General features: G+C 40.7%; 1 pseudogene; it reads right to left on the bottom strand.

Annotated features, from left to right (window-relative positions):
- Nucleotides 1-528: 528 nt before the first annotated feature.
- The window catches only part of LOC120065983, a 40,881-nt pseudogene continuing 29,575 nt past the window's right edge, over nucleotides 529-11,834 (bottom strand).

Raw genomic sequence — 11,834 nt, 5'->3', positions numbered from 1 at the left:
GGGGTAGTGGTAGGAGATGTTGGGGTAGAGGTAGGAGATGTTGTTGGGGTAGAAGTAGGAGATGTTGTTGGGGTAGTGGTAGGTTTAGTTGTTGAAGTAGTTCCTGTAGTTGTTGTTGTTGTTGTTGGGGTAGTTACTGATGTTGTTGTTGTTGGGGTAGTTGTTGATGTTGATGTTGTTGTTGGGGTAGTTACTGATGTTGTACTGGTCGTTGTGGGCCTTTCTGAGGTGGTAGTTGTCTCATTACTACAAACATCAACACAACATCTGACTCTGATCTCGTAGTTGTAGCACATTGGTGGGATGCCTTGATCCTTGTTGCGGCATATCAGTCCAACTGAGGGATTGCATTCAACATTTTGACCTAGTTCGGACAAAGGAACATTGCTGTTTTCTTTGGCTCTGCATTCTACTTCCTTCGGTTGGCTACAAATATCAATACCAGATTTCCTTATATTTTCTATGGTTTCATAATCTCCTTCTTCTGGTCCAAATGAAGGATAGTGATTGTCAATCCAGTTTGACCAATCACAGACAGTCGGACAGTGTGGAGTAGTAGTGGGTGAAGTGGTTGTTGGTGAAGTAGGGGTTGTTGTGGGCGTCGTGGTAGGGGTTGTTGTGGGGGTAGTGGTAGGATATGTTGTTGGGGTAGTGGTAGGAGATGTTGGGGGAGTGGTAGGAGCTGTTGGGGGAGTGGTAGGATATGTTGTTGGGGTAGTGGTAGGAGATGTTGTTGGGGTAGTGGTAGGAGATGTTGTTGGGGTAGTGGTAGGAGTTGTTGTTGGGGTAGTGGTAGGAGCTGTTGTTGGGGAAGTGGTATGAGATGTTGTTGGGGTAGCTGTAGTAGTTGTTGGGGTAGTGGTATGAGATGTTGTTGGGGTAGTGGTAGGAGCTGTTGTTGGGGAAGTGGTAGGAGCTGTTGTTGGGGTAGTGGTAGGAGCTGTTGTTGGGGTAGTGGTAGGAGATGTTGTTGGGGTAGTGGTAGGAGATGTTGTTTGGGTAGTGGTAGGAGCTGTTGTTGGGGTAGTGGTAGGAGATGTTTTTGGGGTAGTGGTAGGAGATGTTGTTGGGGTAGTGGTAGGAGATGTTGTTGGGGTAGTTGTAGGAGATGTTGTTGGGGTAGTGGTAGGAGATGTTGTTGGGGTAGTGGTAGGAGATGTTGTTGGGGTAGTGGTAGGAGATGTTGTTGGGGTAGTGGTATGAGATGTTGTTGGGGTAGTGGTAGGGGTTGTTGTTGGGGTAGTGGTATGAGTTGTTGTTGGGGTAGTGGTAGGAGCTGTTGTTGGGGAAGTGGTAGGAGTTGTTGTTGGGGTAGTGGTAGGAGATGTTGTTGGGGTAGTGGTAGGAGTTGTTGTTGGGGTAGTGGTAGGAGCTGTTGTTGGGGTAGTGGTAGGAGATGTTGTTGGGGTAGTGGTAGGAGCTGTTGTTGGGGAAGTGGTAGGAGCTGTTGTTGGGGTAGTGGTAGGAGCTGTTGTTGGGGTAGTGGTAGGAGATGTTGTTGGGGTAGTGGTAGGAGATGTTGTTGGGGTAGTGGTAGGAGATGTTGTTGGGGTAGTGGTAGGAGATGTTGTTGTGGTAGTGGTAGGAGATGTTGTTGTGGTAGTGGTAGGAGATGTTGTTGGGGTAGTGGTAGGAGATGTTGTTGGGGAAGTGGTATGAGTTGTTGTTGGGGTAGTGGTAGGAGATGTTGTTGGGGTAGTGGTAGGAGTTGTTGTTGGGGTAGTGGTAGGAGATGTTGTTGGGGTAGTGGTAGGAGATGTTGTTGGGGTAGTGGTAGGAGTTGTTGTTGGGGTAGTGGTAGGAGATGTTGTTGGGGTAGTGGTAGGGGTTGTTGTTGGGGTAGTGGTAGGAGCTGTTGTTGGGGAAGTGGTATGAGTTGTTGTTGGGGTAGAGGTAGGTTTAGTTGTTGAAGTAGTTGCTGTAGTTGTTGGGGTAGTGGTAGTGGTTGTACAAAGGTCAACATCAACACAACATCTGACTCTGATCTCGTAGTTGTAGCATATTGGTGGGATGCCTTGATCCTTGTTGCGGCATATCAGTCCAACTGAGGGATTGCATTCAACATTTTGACCTAGTTCGGCCAAAGGAACATGGATGTTGTCTTTGGCTCTGCATTCTACATCCTTAGGATGGCTACAAATATCAATACCAGATATCCTTATATTTTCTATGGTTTCATAATCTCCTCCTTCTGGTCCAAATGAAGGATAGTGATTGTCAATCCAGTCTGACCAATCACAGACAGTCGGACAGTGTGGAGTAGTAGTGGGTGAAGTGGTTGTTGGTGAAGTAGGGGTTGTTGTGGGGGTAGTGGTATGAGATGTTGTTGGGGAAATGGTAGGAGCTGTTGTTGGGGTAGTGGTAGGGGTTGTGGTAGTGGTAGGGGTTGTTGTGGGGGTAGTGGTAGGGTTTGTTGTTGGGGTATTGGTAGGAGTTGAGAAAACAAATACTGTTGTGGTCGGTGCTTGAGTGGATATCTGTGTTGTTGTAACATTTGGTGTAGTTGTTGGAGTGGTGGTGGGACAGGGATTCATAATCCGGACAATGGTTCCATTCTCTTTGCAGATGGCGGTAATACAGGTCCCATCACCGTCAGATGTGTGATATATGGTCTCTCCATACGGGTATGTTCTGCCGTCGTATAAACAATAGCAAGCTGCAATAGGATTTTCACAGGGAACACAAGTTATTATCATGTAATCATCTTGTCATGTTACCTTCTTGGTAATCATGTAAGCTAATGTTTCAGTTTGTAGTGGTTTTCTTTACCTTGGACATCATAGCTGCAACTGGCCTCAGTTGATGAGCAACGACTTGACAAAGAAAGAAGGAGGTTACAGTACCTTTCAAAGTCGAATAAGATATTAAGAGCTGTTTGTTATGAAGTACAAAACAATGTTATATGTTATCTTCACAATAAGGTATTAACAGGTCAAATCCCAATAAGGTATTAACAGGTCAAATCCCAATAAGGTATTAACAGGTCAAATCCCAATAAGGTATTAACAGGTCAAATCACAATAAGGTATTAACAGGTCAAATCACAATAAGGTATTAACAGGTCAAATCACAATAAGGTATTAACAGGTCAAATCCCAATAAGGTATTAACAGGCCAAATCACAATCTTTGAAAAGCAAAATCAATTGAATGGTTGGTAAACCTCTTTGTAGGTGGACGATTGACATTGCCTTATCTCACCAGAAATACAGGCTACCTTAAGGCTTATACCAACCATATTAAATCCTATGTAATGTAAGTACAGTATCTACAGTGGGGCAAAAAAGTATTTAGTCAGCCACCAATTGTGCAAGTTCTCCCACTTAAAAAGATGAGAGAGGCCTGTATTTTTCATCATAGGTACACTTCAACTATGACAGACAAAATGAGAAAAAAAAATCCAGAAAATCACATTGTCGGATTTTTAATGAATTTATTTGAAAATTATGGTGGAAAACAAGTATTTGGTCAATAACAAAAGTTTATCTCAATACTTTGTTATATACCCTTTGTTGGCAATGACAGAGGTCAAACGGTTTCTGTAAGTATTCACAAGGTTTTCACACACTGTTGCTGGTATTTTGGCCCATTTCTCCATGCAGATCTCCTCTAGAGCAGTGATGTTTTGGGGCTGTTGCTGGGCAACACGGACTTTCAACTCCCTCCAAAGATTTTCTATGGGGTTGAGATCTGGAGACTGGCTAGGCCACTCCAGGACCTTGAAATGCTTCTTACGAAGCCACTCCTTCGTTGCCCGGGCGGTGTGTTTGGGATCATTTTCATGCTGAAAGACCCAGCCACGTTTCATCTTCAATGCCCTTGCTGATGGAAAGAGGTTTTCACTCAAAATCTCACGATACATGGCCCCATTCATTCTTTCCTTTACACGGATCAGTCGTCCTTGTCCCTTTGCAGAAAAATAGCCCCAAAGCATGATGTTTCCACCCCCATGCTTCACAGTAGGTATGGTGTTCAGCATTCTTTGTCCTCCAAACACGACAAGTTGAGTTTTTACAGTAGGTATGCAACTCAGCATTCTTTGTCCTCCCAACACGACGAGTTGAGTTTTTACCAAAAAGTTATATTTTGGTTTCATCTGACCATATGACATTCTCCCAATCTTCTTCTGGATCATCCAAATGCTCTCTAGCAAACTTCAGACGGGACATGTGCTCAATTCTTGCTCGTACAATATGCATATTATTATTACTATTGGATAGAAAACACTCTCTAGTTTCTAAAACCGTTTGAATTATATCTGTGGGTGAAACAGAACTGGACTTAGAGCAATTTCCCTATGTGGATGTGAGAATGCAGAATTTTCCAACCTGCTCTCAGACCTGTGTATAACTCTGCCTGTCTTCTATTGGTTGAGATGCACTGCATACGCCTTCCTCTGGGTGTCAGCGAATAGAGGGTCTTGAAATGGAGTCTCTGGGCAGAGCTGAAAGTCTATAAATTGATTGGAAACGAGGTGTATCGTTCTTTTCCCCTTCGCTCTGACGCACTGAGGACCTTGGCACGTTCTTCTGTAAACATCGGTTATAGATCTTAGACATTTCCGGCTGTGTTTTTATTCGATATATGCTTTAAAGACATCATAATCTTGTTATTTTGAACCGAATTATATCAGTTTATGTCAGTATATTGCGATTTTTGGGTATTTATTTTCTTGGCACTGTAGGAAGTTGGGTATCTCACTCTCTTATGCTATTGTTTACTGCTAATTGCAACGTGGAAGACGACGTTCTCCAACCTAGCAACGATTCTTTTGGACAAAGGACACCTATCCCAAGATTCTGATGAGAGTTCATCGAAAAGTAAGAACTATTTATGCTGATAATTCATTGTTCTGTTGAAAAAAGTCAAATGCATAAGACGCCATTACTTGCAGTGTAGCCTTGCTTTATCGCACGCTGTATTTTGAAGTAACGTTAATTTTAAAAATGTAATCAGGCGATTGAACTAATTTGTCTTTCAATTGCTGTCCAACCTGTATTTTTTTGTCAAGTTTTGGAATAGTTACTGATTAGAATAGGTGCCTCTTCAAAGATTTCTCCTGACATTTTCTGGGCAGCTTTGCTACTTTTCTCATTGTATAACACGATTTGTGGCGCTAAATATGCACATTTTCGAACAAACTCTATATGCATTGTGTAATATGATGTTATAGGACTGTCATCTGAAGAATTATGAGAAGGTTAGTGAAAAAATTTATATATTTTGATGGTTTATACGTTATTGCTATTTTTGCCTTGAATCAATGCAGTTGTGATGTTTGCTATTGTGGTAAGCTAATATAACGCTATATTGTGTTCTCGCTGTAAAACACTTAGAAAATCTGAAATATTGGCTGGATTCACAAGATCTGTGTCTTTCATCTGCTGCACGCTGTGTATTTTTAAGAAATGTTTTATGATGAGTAATTAGCTAATCCACGATGGTCTCTGTAGTTATTCTAGTCGCTTTGGTGAGAGTTGTGATGGTGGCTGCAATGGTAAACTATGATTTATACCTGAAATATGCACATTTTTCTAACAAAACATATGCTATACAATAAATATGTTATCAGACTGTCATCTGATGAGGTTGTTTCTTGGTTAGTGGCTATTTATATCTTTATTTGGTCGAATTTGTGATAGCTACTGATGGAGTAAAAAAATGGTGGGGTAAGAAAAGTGGTGTCTTTTGCTAACGTGTTTAGCTAATAGATTTACATATTGTGTCTTCCCTGTAAAACATTTTAAAAATCAGAAATGATAACTTGATTCACAAGATGTGTATCTTTCATTTGGTGTCTTGGACTTGTGATTACATGAACATTTTATTATATGATATCCCTGTGGCTTTAGGCTAGGCTATGCTAGTCAGCTTTTGTGATGGGGGTGCTCCCGGATCCGGGTTTGGTAGGCGTTAGAGGTTAAGCAGGGGGACACGTCTGGCACTGCAGGATTTGAGTCCCTGGCGGCGTAGTGTGTTACTCTCCGTGTGGTTCTGGGAGTTTTGCTCACCGTTCATTTTGACCCCACCGGATGAGATCTTGCGTGGAGCCCCAGATCGAGGGAGATTATCAGTGGTCTTGTATGTCTTCCATTTCCTAATAATTGCTCCCACAGTTGATTTCTTCAAACCAAGCTGCTTACCTTTGCAGATTCAGTCTTCCCAGCCTGGTGCAGGTCTACAATTTTGTTTCTGGTGTCCTTTGACAGCTCTTTGGTCTTGGCCATAGTGGAGTTTGGAGTGTGACTGTTTGAGGTTATGGACAGGTGTCTTTTATACTGATAAGTTCAAACAGGTGCCATTAACTTCTTATGGCTGCAGCCCGACACCGGTACACTTATGACAACATCCAGCTCAAGTGCAGGGCGCGAAATTCAAAAGATATTTTTTTTTAAATATTTAACTTTCACACATTAACATGTCCAAGACACCAGATGAAAGGTGCACATCTTGTGAATCAAGCCAACATGTCCGATTTTTAAAATGTTTTACAGGGAAGACACAATATGTAAATCTATTAGCTAATCACGTTAGCAAAAGACACCAATATTCTTACTCCATCAGTTTATGACTCCATCAGTAGCTATCACAAATTCGGCCAAATAAAGGTAAAAATAGCCACTAACCAAGAAACAACCTCATCAGATGACAGTCTGATAATATATTCATTATATAGCATATGTTTTTTTCGAAAAATATGTATATTTCAGGTATAAGTCATAGTTTACATTTCAGCTACAATCAGAAATTGCACCGAAAGCAGCCATAATATTTACAGACACCAACGTCAAATACCTAATTACTCATCATAAAACATTTCTGAAAAATACATAGTGTACAACAATTGAAAGACAGGCATCTTGTGATTCCAAACAATATTTCCGATTTATTAAATGTTTTACAGCGCAAACAAAATGTAGCGTGATATTAGCATAGCCACAATAGCCAGAAACACTTGGGCGCCCACGACCAGTCAACATGCACGACAGATATTAGAAATAGCATCATAAAATGTTTCTTACTTTTGGTGGTCTTCCGTCAGAATGTTGGATAAGGTGTCCTTTGTCCAGAATAGTCGTTGTTTTGATCTGGAACGGCAAATATCCCTCTTCATATAGCATGGGCACTTGCCAAGTGACACAGATTACTCCAACGTCAACAAAGTTAGAAAACGGAACACGGCAAAACTCACGAAAATGTTTCAATAATCTGATTAAACTATATTGAAAAAACATACGTTGCGATGATATGGTGACATGTATCAAATCAAATCTAAGACGGAGATGTTCGTCTTTCATAACGACAGCTAAACAGAAGCCATATCCGTGTCCTCTTTCGCGCTCCAGAAACAGGAAATGGACGGTCACGTCAAACAAAGACCTTTTATTCCACCTCTGACCAAGATAGACACGAAATTTCTTCTCTCACCGCATCTTGACAACCAGGAGAAGGCGTAGGAAGTGTTTGTAGACTCCTACGTAACACGCCCATGTATAGGCATGAGGTTGAACAGAGCATAGATTTCTGACATTTCACTTCCTGGTCAGGAAAAGTGCTGCAGAAGGATTTCTGTTTCACTCAGAGAAATAATTCAAACGTTTTTAGAAACTAGAGAGTGTTTTCTATCCAATTGTAATAATAATATGCATATTGTACGAGCAAGAATTGAGTACGACGCCGTTTGAAATGGGCACATATTATCTGGCTACTCAATACGCCCCCTGCAGCCATAAGAAGTTAATACAGGTAACGAGTGGAGGACAGAGGAGCCTCTTAAAGAAGACGTTACAGGTCTGTGAGAGCCAGAGATCTTGCTTGTTTGTAGGTGACCAAATACTTATTTTCCACCATTATTTGCAAATTAATTAATTAAAAATCCTACAATGTGATTTTCTGGATTTTTTTTCTCATTTCGTCTGTCATAGTTGAAGTGTAACTATGAGGAAAATTACAGGCCTCTCTCATTTTTTAAGTGGGAGAACTTGCACAATTCGTGGCTGACTAAATACTTTTTTGCCCCACTGTATGTATATATCAAAATGTTGATCTGAAAACATACCAACTCTGACAGTTCTCCTTGGAAGGTATAACCTCTCCCTCGTTGTAATGAGTTCCATCTCCATCGTAGCAACCACAGTCCACGATAGGGACACACTTCATGGTACTTTCTTCCAAATAAGGCTTGGCCGAAGGACATTTTGGATAGCAACCTTTAAGATATAAACAGTCAATTTAATCCAGGACACCTGCACAGATTAGATCCTCCTCATGGTATCTAGTTCTAACACCAAAGCTGTTATGAAGGGATATTAGTTACCTTCCAGCGCAGGGATCTGACTGGAGCATGTTCCTGAGGGATTCTTGCAGGTCTTCATACAGGGGTATCCACACGGATTATAATGCCACTCACACTCACCAATAGGGTTGTAGAAATCACAGAACAGAGCTGGTGAAATTAAAAACATGCCACATTTTAACTTAACCAGGATCCTAAAAGAGGATTGATTGAACAGTTACACATACAAATCATCAATTGGTATTTTGTCCCGATAGCAAAACAATCCCACCTATCCATCAATCAATTGTCCCACTCAAAGCAAATGACTCACGGCAGATATCTGGTGTTCTCCACTTGATACAAGCCCCCGCCTCGTTACAGGCCTGGGCGTAGGCTGCTACAGCTGTACAGAAACACTCGCAGTCTCCCCCAGTGTCACAGGCACACGAGTCCCTCACACAGGCATCATGGAATGGCGTGGGGTCCACCTTATAGGAAGATGTATTAATCCATCATTTATTTATTCAATGCATTGCCCAGCTTGTTGAAGAGACTACAGATGAACTATTGACAATGATTATTATTGGGTTGGATGGTTGACTTTATGTTTTTGTTATCTGTTTAGTATTACTTTTGTTGTTGTCTTTTATGTTGACTTTGTGGACATTCACATGATTATTGACAAACCAATTGTATTAGAAAGATTGCCATGTCCCATCATGCAACTCTGCTTGTCATTGTGTGACCTTATAGGAAACCTGTTAGCCTCAGACTTGTGCTCCAAAATGATCGGTTGTTATAAATTCCACCATATGACTGTTATTATGACCCTGAAGCTGTGAGGTAAATTAACTATTGTGGAAGCCTTAACCATATTCTTGTACTTATGCACTTCCACTTTGGCTGCGTTTACACAGGCAGTCCAATTCAGATCTTTTACCAATTATTTTCATATGTAATACCTATCTGATCTTGTCCTGTGTAAACAGCAAATTAAAAACACATGGAATCTGATCTTTACCACTTCCATTGTGGATCTCAATCCTGTTTCAAATCCTATTCTCCATGTGATCTCTTTCTGGATGCTCAGATCTGATGTTTTCTTTTTGCACATGACCTGCCATTACCATGACAACCTGCCATTACCATGACAACCACCCCAAAATGTAAAGGACAGGAAATGAGCATTGCATCGGTGTGCTACTTCAGAGCCTACAACAGTGTGAAGGAACCAATCTGATATGGGCCACATGTAAAACTACGTGTGGACAGTCAGAAAAAAAGATTGGATATAAAAAGAAAATCAGATTTAGGTTGTTAGGAGATGTAAATACAACCTTTAAGGCCTAGATTCAATCCGTGTAATAGCGCGACTGAGCCAACAAATGCAGCGTTTACCATGAATGTGGTCTCCACAAACACGGAAATATATATTTTTAAAGGTGGATAGCCGGAAAGGGAATCTAGCCCTTTTAGAGTTGAGCCCTCAGTCTGCTGACTCACATCTCAGCTCCAAATTTATATGACAGATTAACTTTTCTACTACCTGTACTGCAGTAACGTGCAGAGAGGTCAGTGGCTGGGTAAGAACTGGTTATTAACAAAGCCAGATTTACTCACAAATAAACCTTGATGAAGGCCAAGTTCCCCATACAACAGATAGCTACAACAACCACAGCGATTTAGGCTATTAATCCTTAAGAGTATATTGATGCACCTGTGCGTTGATCTAAGTAACATCATCAAAAAATCCCCATCACAATCTGTCAATTGAAGGTTTTTTGCACGGACTGCTTCTCAATCCACCACATCCACCGGCGGTAATCTGCGGTAAACGGTGGCTGAGTTATAGACCACGAGACGTCCCGGAAATCTGTTTTTTCACGTCTGTAGCGCCCGAATGGAAACTATTATGACCTATGGGAGACTCCTGTGAACAAGATGGTGAAGGTAAGCAAATTAATGGAAGTATGGAGGGTGTTTTGTGGTATCAAAAATAAGGGGTTAACTTCTTGCAACTATAGGGGGTGCTGTTTCAAATTAGCATAATTGTCTCTACAGATTAAACTGCCTAGTACTCAATTCTTGCTCGTACAATATGCATATTATTGTTATTATTGGATAGAAAACACTCTCTAGTTTCTATAGCCGTTTGAATTATGTCTCTGAGTGAAACAGAACTCATTCTACAGCACTTTTCCTCCCAGTGTGTGAGATTTAGACATCTTGGCCTCTGGTTCCAGATCAGTTTTAAAAGTCTCTGTTAATCCTATGAGATACAAACACTGCCCACGCCTTCCTCTAGATGTCAGTAAGTGGTGACAATTTGAATGGAGTCGATTGCGCAATCATTGGCTCTATAAATGACAAAATACCGGAAGTAGCCTTCCTTTGGACACTGCGCTCAACGCGAGAAGGATATCTGACTGGCCTTTTTCCAAGCATTGGTTTAGCCAGTAATATAGCGTCGGTCATCTTTTTACTTGTTATAGGTGTTAGAAACATCATAATGTAGTTAATTTAAACCGTTTTATAGCAATTTATATCCGTTTAGTGCGATTTTGAGGCATTGCTTTGTAATAGACTTTGAAGCTACGGGCACGTTTCGGGGTCCCGGTCGTACGTTAGTGGGCATTTCGACGGACAAGTGGACATCTTTCGACCAAAAGAAGATTAGACCCAAGAAAGGATTCATTGTCCAAGATTCTGATGGGAGAACAGCTCATAGTAAGAACAATTTATGATGATAAATCGTGTTTCTGTCGATAAATGTTAAACGTTTATGCCGCCATCTTGTTTGCTATAGCTTCACTTGGCGCAACCTGTATTGAAAAGTAAGGATAATTTAAAAAATGTAATTCCGCGATTGTATTAACAATTAAATTGTCTATCAATCGCTGTCCACCCTGTATTTTTTAGTCAAGTTTATGAGTATTTATGTATAAGACTAGATCACTGTCTAATATGGTGCAGGACATTTTCTGACCAGCTGAGCTACTTTTGTCATTGTCTAACCATGATTTTGGTGGCTAAATATGCACATTTTCGAACAAACTCTCTATGTATGTTGTAATATGATGTTACAGGAGTGTCATCTGAAGAATTCTGAGAAGGTTAGTGAAAAAATTAATATATTTTGGCGATGATTACGTTATCGCTCTCTTTGGCTAGAATCAATGCTCTGGTAATGTTTGCACATGTGGTATGCTAATATAACGATTTATTGTGTTTTCGCTGTAAGACACTTAGAAAATCTGAAATATTGTCTGTATTCACAGGATCTGTGTCTTTCGATTAGTGTATGCTGTGTATTTTTACGAAATGTTTGATGATTAGTAATTAGGTAATACACGTTGCTCTATGTATTTATTCTAGTCTAGTTGTGACGGTGGGTGCAATTGTAAACTATGATTTCTACCTGAAATATGCACATTTTTCTAACAAAACCTATCCTATACCATAAATATGTTATCAGACTGTCATCTGATGAGGTTTTTTCTTGGTTAGTGGCTATCAATATCTTAGTTTAGCCGAATTGGTGATAGCTACTGGTGTTG

Source organism: Salvelinus namaycush, chromosome 21 (genome assembly GCF_016432855.1).
Source record: "Salvelinus namaycush isolate Seneca chromosome 21, SaNama_1.0, whole genome shotgun sequence".
NCBI classification, from domain to species: domain Eukaryota; kingdom Metazoa; phylum Chordata; class Actinopteri; order Salmoniformes; family Salmonidae; genus Salvelinus; species Salvelinus namaycush.
This window is presented reverse-complemented; position numbering and strand designations above follow the sequence as displayed.